At 38.0% G+C, this 7,079-nt stretch overlaps 1 pseudogene; it reads left to right on the plus strand.

Annotated features, from left to right (window-relative positions):
• Positions 1–4,999: 4,999 nt before the first annotated feature.
• Positions 5,000–5,602, plus strand: LOC102996532 (securin-like; annotated as a pseudogene).
• The last annotated feature ends 1,477 nt before the right edge of the window (positions 5,603–7,079 follow it).

A 7,079-nucleotide genomic window follows, 5' to 3' on the forward strand; every position in this document is an offset into this window, starting at 1 on the left:
CGGCATGTGGGATCTTCCCGGACCGGGGCGCGAACCCAGTTCCCCTGCATCGGCAGGCGGACGCGCAACCACTGCGCCACCAGGGAAGCCCTGGCTTTGTTAATTTTTATACCAATTTTTATCTATTTCATTATTTTCTTCTAGTTTTTTAAAATTTCCTTTATTTTACTTTCTGAAATTTGCTGTCCTTTTTCCCCCAGCTTTTAGAAGTAAAAGCTTAGGCTATTGATTTCCAAACTTTCTTCTTTCCTAACAAATACATTTAAAGCTATGTTTTATTCTTAAATACAGCTTTAGTTGTATCTTTCATTTGTATTTATCTTATTTTCATTATAGTACAGTTCAAAAGTATTTTTTGATTTCCTTTATGATGTCTTTGACTGATGGGTTATTTAGAAGTGGTTGCCTAGTTTCAAGCAGTTGTGAATTTTTAAGCTATGTTTTGTTTTTGATTTTTAACTTAATTCCACTATGGTCTGAATGATTCCAATCTTCAAAATTTGTACAATTATTTGTATAATTAAGGTTTTCTTTGTGGCCAACAATGTGGTCAATTTTTGTGACTTTTTCATTCCATTTTGAAGAACATGTATCCTCTTTCATCAGAATTCATAGTTCAATTTAGATCTATAAGATCTATCTTATTGATTATGTTGTTTAGGTCTCTGTATCCTAATTTTTTTCTTCCCTGACTCTATCTTGAGTTAAGAGAGGATAGTTTAGATTTCTTTTTATCAGTGTATTTCTGACTATTGCTTCTTGAATCTCATGTAGTTTCTGCTTTATGAAAGTGGTTGATGTGTTATTGGGTGAATAAATATTAACAGCTGTTATAGATCTTCATTATCATTCAGAACACTCAGCATTTTAAAGTGTCCTTCTTTTCCTTAATGTTTTTTTGCTGGAGTTTTAACTTTTGGTGCCAATAGTTCAACCCCTGCTTTCTTTTACATTTATATCTGCCTGGTTCATTCAACATGACTGTTTTATAGTCTTATCCCCATTATTTAATCTTAGTTCTATAATTAAAGATATAAAATGCTTGCATGAATCTTATCTAAATGTTCTACAGTAACCTTTGTTGGGTGTTTTACTTTTATCACATTGAATTCAGAGGGAGTCCAGGGTTTTGCAAACCTGCTTGGACATAGGCCAATGAAACTTCAAACTGCAAAGGTGGCACTCAGTAAAATGTGGCTTGGGCATGTCAACCCTGACTGTGGTAATGCACCTTTTGATTCTAATTTCATACACGTATTCATTCTCTTACCTTTCCTTACTAATATAATCCTGTTTTGTATGGGCTGCAACATATTCATCTGAAAGACAAAATTCCCTAGCCTTCCTTGTAGCCAGGATGAGGTCATGAGACACATTTCTGGCCAAAAAAAAAAAAAAAATCAAAATTCTTCTGGAGATTCCTGGGAATGTTTTGCTTTTTCAAAATTTGTGCATTCCCTTCCTGATTGTCAGTTCTCCTTTTAGATACTTATTCTCATTTTCCTCCTCTTCTTCTTCCTCTTTATCCTCTTACCCATCCTTTTTTCCTCTTTATCTTCCCTAAAATTTGGACAGGAAACTGGGAGATGGATCAGTCATATTTCAAATTTGAGGTGACTGTGAGAGGAAAGCCATTTGCTAATGATGGCAAAGCAGAAGAATAAAGAACAGGTGTTATTGCTGATATGCTTACTTTTGGACTTCCTGCTTCTGGACGTCTTGTTTTGTAAAAAATATATATCCTCCTATTTAGTTCAGTCTCTGTGATTGGGTTTGTATTACACACAGGTAAACATAATATGTAACTAATATATTCAACTTCATTTCTAGGCTTGCAGTCCCCATCCTTAGCTTTATTTCCCACTGTCTTCCCTTAGTTTGCTTTTTAAACCTAAGGGAAGATTAATCTCTGATTTTGACCTTTGGCATTATTTTGGGCTTGACTCACATTTGTTGTTTTATGTTTCCCTTTTCCATTCACTCCAGCTAGGTGTCAGTTTCCTTAGCTGCCTACCTCCCCTCCTTTGTATCCCTGGTTCTAAAGGCTGCTGCTTAACTGGAGTGGGCATGGAGGTGTTCTCAAGCTTTTGACTTGGTGTCACAAGAACACATATCTGTTTAGTTTCTAAACCAAACTTCAGTTCCAAATGGAGCCTGTTATGTCACCTGTGATACATTGGTATCAGAGTAAAGGCAACAATTTGCATAAAAGAAACCATGGTGGACATCGTAGAACAACCTTTTTTTAAAAAAATAAATTTATTTACTTATTTATTATTTATTTTTGGCTGCATTGTGTCTGTTGCAGCATGCGGGCTTTCTCTAGTCGTGGTAAGCGGGTGCTACTCTTTGTTGCGGTGAGTGGGCTTCTCATTGCAGTGGCTTCTCTCGTTGTGGAGCACAGGCTCTAGGCATGCGAGTTTTAGTAGTTGCAGCATGTGGGCTCAGTAGTTGTGGCTCGTGGGCTCTAGAGCGCAGGCTCAGTAGTTGTGGTGCACAGGTTTAGTTGCTCCATGGCATGTGGGATCTTCCTGGACCAGGGATCAAAACTGTGTCCCCTGCACTGGCAGGCAGATTCTTAACCACTGCGCCAGCAGGGAAGTCCCATAGAATAGCCTTGAGCTTGTTAGCTCAGAACTGTGAAAAATACAGTACATTGATCTTATCAGTTGAATGCCTTAACAATCCACAAAGCCATCCCCTACCTAAAACATCAAGCAAATATACGAACTACAACCCTACTCAGAAAGAACTTGTGCAGCCTATGAGCCTTCCCCTTTCAGATGCTTTGGAGGAAACCATGTTAGTTTTGGTTCTGGAGAAGCTGACTGACATAACCTTGATCCATACAAAGGTAACTTCTGCCCTGAGTAGCTCCATAATAATGATCTTAGGATATATACTTCAGGATCCTATTATTACTGAGAACTCACTGTAAGACAAATACAGAGTTATAAACAAAGACTTGTGAAAGATATGGTGGTGATTAGGCACTTTTAATCTAATTTTTTCTCATGAGGAATTTAGGCCCAGGCAGCTTAAATTACCTGCTCAGGCTCCCACAGCTGGCACTAAACCTACTTAGATAATGCTAATCTTAAATTTTCTATCCAGATCAGAAAAAGCTTGTCATTATGTAAATGGGTGAGAGGATTATTACAGATATTACAGATATTACTCCTTTTGGTCAAAGTATATAAGTAATTTATAAACTTTGGAAACTTATTGGTGGGTAATTGGGAAATTCTGGTTTACAGGCACTTTAGAGATAGAGAAAGAGGATCCAACTCAAATTGATGTCAGCATCATTTTGGCATAATACATTCCTCCTTTCTGTCCCCTTTTTAACAACTAAAAACCAGCATCCATTTATGAACAAAAGTACGTCTGTAGAGTTATGGGATCGAGCACCATATGTCAAGGGACCTGGAAGGAGTCTCTCCCAACTGTGCATCTGGCAAAAGGAAGACAGACCTTTGTACAGTCTGCGAACCAGCAGAAGCTGGTGAACCTGCCCCGACACCCCTTGGCGGCAGTTGAGGAAAACCTGGAGAGTGCTGACTTGGGCAGCCATCCTAGATAAGAGACTTCGTAGAGGTCTAGCCTTCCTGAGGGGCTATTCCAACACTCCATTGGAGCAAAAACAAAAACAAAAAATAAAACCAAATTTGGATGCTTTGGAGAGGGTGAGAGGAACCACCCAGCTCTGTCCCTCCCCCAAGGTGACACAGCACAGGGCTGAACTAACTGGTGGCAACCTCTCTTGGGGGAGAAAAGGTGAGTGGTGAATGAGTGCCAGGCTACCCCAGCTGTGTGGGAAGCTACTAGAGAAACCCATTTCTCTCCAGCAGTACCCACAGTACTGAGGGGAGGACATCCATGACTGGAGGATGAGAGGAGATGAGGAGAGAGGCAGATAAGAATGTCAAAGGGCATTAGAGAGTCCTGCTGACTGCTTTCAGGACTCCAAAGGAAGCCCACCTGCGAGAATCCCCCCCATCAGAACTGCAGGCATCCTCAGTGCCCCAATTACTAAATACACACCTCGCCCCACTCTTCTGCTGGCTCCTTGTGTGGGCTCCCAAGTGTGGCAAATGGAGTGCGCTCAGAAAATCAGACTGAAGTCTGTGGGCAAGGGAGAAATCACAAACTTGAGCTGTAGCGCTACTTTTTGCAAAAAAGAGATAGGTTTCCAGCAGCTCACCTGGTGAGTAGTAAGAACGAGAGAAGGCATAAAAGCTTAAGAATTCTGCCACAAGAGGGAGCAAGAAGTGTGGAGTTGGTGTATCCATAGAAGGTCAGAGAAACCCCAGATATAATAGGACAAAGGATCAATGTATCTCACCTGAAGGGAACCTGAAGATTTGTGGGTGATTCTGCTACTTCAAATGTGATATCAGCAATGCAGAACTCCAAAAACATGAAGAATCAAGGAAATTTTTCATCATCAAAAGATAACAATAATCTCCAATTGCCAAACTCAAAGACATGGAATTTTGCAATTTACTCGATAAAGAATTCAAAATAGCTCAATGAGCTACAAGAAAACACAGTAAGACAATTTAACAAAATCAGGAAAACAATACATGAACAAAATGATAAATTTAACAGAGATTGAAATCATGAAAAAGAACCAAACAGAAATTCTGGAGTTGAAGAATCTAATGAATGAAATGGAAAATGCAATAGAAAGCATCTATAGAAGAGTAGCTACCATAATTTTTTAACAAACACGTAATATAAAAAGACATAGCTTGTGATATAAAAAATATAAAAGTTGGGGAGTAGAAGTCTAGAGTTTTCATATGTGATTGAAGTTAAGTGGCTATAACATTAAAATGAACTGTTTTTTCCATAAGATGTTTTATGTAAGCCTCCTGGCAACCAGAAAACTAAAACTTAGAGTAGATTCACAAAAGATAAAGAAAAGGGAATCAGAGTGGAAAATCAAAAAAAGCAGTCAGAACAGAAAAAGAGACTGAGTCTTACTTAATCCAGAATGACTACTCTGATCTTTGTTATTAAGGAAAATGGAGAACCAGGCATCCGTGTGGCTTCTAAGGAGAGACTGAAGCTGGGGTCTAGGACTTCAGTCAAAGTCTTAGATGGGAGATCTTGGGTTTCAACATCTCATGTTTGCAAAATGTTTGATTTTCCAACAGCCTTACCTAAATCCACCAGAAAGTCTTTAGGAACTGTCAACAGAGCTACAAAAAAAGTCAGTAAAGACTAATAGATGCCTCAGCGACAACTTCTCTGCCAAAAAGATGACCAAAATCACTGTTAAAGAAAAAACTCTGTTCCTGCCTCAAATGATACCTATCCAGAAATAGAGACACATTTTCCCTTCAATCCTTTAGATTTTGAGGGTTTTGACCTGCCTTAAAAGCATCAAATTGGACACCTCCCCTTGAATGGAGTGTCTCTCATGATTCTCAGTGAGGAGAGGAAACTTGAAAAGCTGTTATATACCTTGGCCCCTCTTCACCTTTGAAGATTCCCTCTTCATCAGGGGGAATCTAATCTGTTGCAGTTTCTTTCAGGCAATTTGTCAACTCTGGATGTTGAATTGCCACCTGTTTGCTCTGACTTAGATATTTAAATTTCTTATCGCTTTATACTTTGTGTGTGCTTTTGTATTATTAAGCAATTTTTTTGTTTAACAAGAAGAAAATGGAAAATCACTAATTTAAAATGGTAAGCAGATACAGAGGAAAAAAGAAACAACAGAACTACAGAACACCTAAAAAGCAACTAATAAATGACATTAATAAGGCCTAACATATCAGTAATTACTCTAAATGTAAATGGAATAAATTCACCAACCAAAAGTCACAGAGTGTATAAAAGGATAAAAAAACAAGACCTAGCCATATGCTGCCTATAGGAGGCTCACTTCAGCTTTAAGGACATACATAGGCTCAAAATGAAAGGATGGAAAAAGATAATCCTTGCAAGTGGAAACCAAAATAAAGTGGGGGTGGCTATACTTATAACAGACTTTAAGCCAATACAGTAACAATAGACAAAGAAGGTCATTATATAATAATTAAGGGGTCAATTTATCAAAAATATATAATAATCATAAAAATATAGATACTCAACAATGGAGCAGCTGAATATATTAAGCAAATACTAACATATCTGAAGGGAGAAATAGACAACAATATAATGATAGCAGGGGACTTCAATATCCTACTTTCAGCAATGGATAGATCATCTAGACAGAAAATCAAGAAGGAAATGTTAGACTTGAACTATATATTAGACTAAAAGGATCTAACAGATAAGTATAGAACATCCATCCAACAGCAGCAAAATACACATTCTTCTCAAGTGCACATAGAACATTCTCCAGGATAGGTCATATGACAGGTCACAGAATAAGTCTTAGTAGATTTAAGAAGATTGAAATCATACCAACTATCTTTTCTGATAACAATGATATGAAACTAGAAATCAACAACAAGAGGAAAGCTCTAAAGTTTACCAGCATGTGGAAACTAAACAACACATTCTTGAACAATCAATGGTTATCAGGACCTAGGGGGTGGGGAAGTTGTTATTAAAGGTTACACCTTTGCAACTAGAATATGAGTGAGTTCTGGAGATCTAATGGGCAGTATAGTGATTATAGTCAATAATACAGTATTACATACTTCAAAATTGCTAGGAGACTAGATCTTAAATGTTCTCACTACAGAAAAGAAATAATTGTGTGACCTGACAGAGGAGTTAGCTAAACCTCTGGTGGTAATCATATGGCAATATATAAATGTAAATTGACATGTTCACCATAAACAAACACAATGTTATGTGTTTATTATTATCTCAATAATAAAAGAGAGAAAGAGAGTTGGCAATGCTCTGTGTATACAACAAAGAAATGTCTCTGACACGGCAATCAGCATCAGACTGGCCCAAGATACTGGACACTGCAGGACAGGGAGATGAGAGTACAGGGTATGATAGACAAATTTAAATGCCTGCAGGTGCCAGGCAAGTAAGATGTATAAATAAAGTGGACTGGGGAAAGTGGCTACCTGTGTACATTATCTGGTTGTGAATGTATAACATGC

This window comes from Physeter macrocephalus, chromosome 2 (genome assembly GCF_002837175.3).
Source record: "Physeter macrocephalus isolate SW-GA chromosome 2, ASM283717v5, whole genome shotgun sequence".
Lineage (NCBI taxonomy): Eukaryota > Metazoa > Chordata > Mammalia > Artiodactyla > Physeteridae > Physeter > Physeter macrocephalus.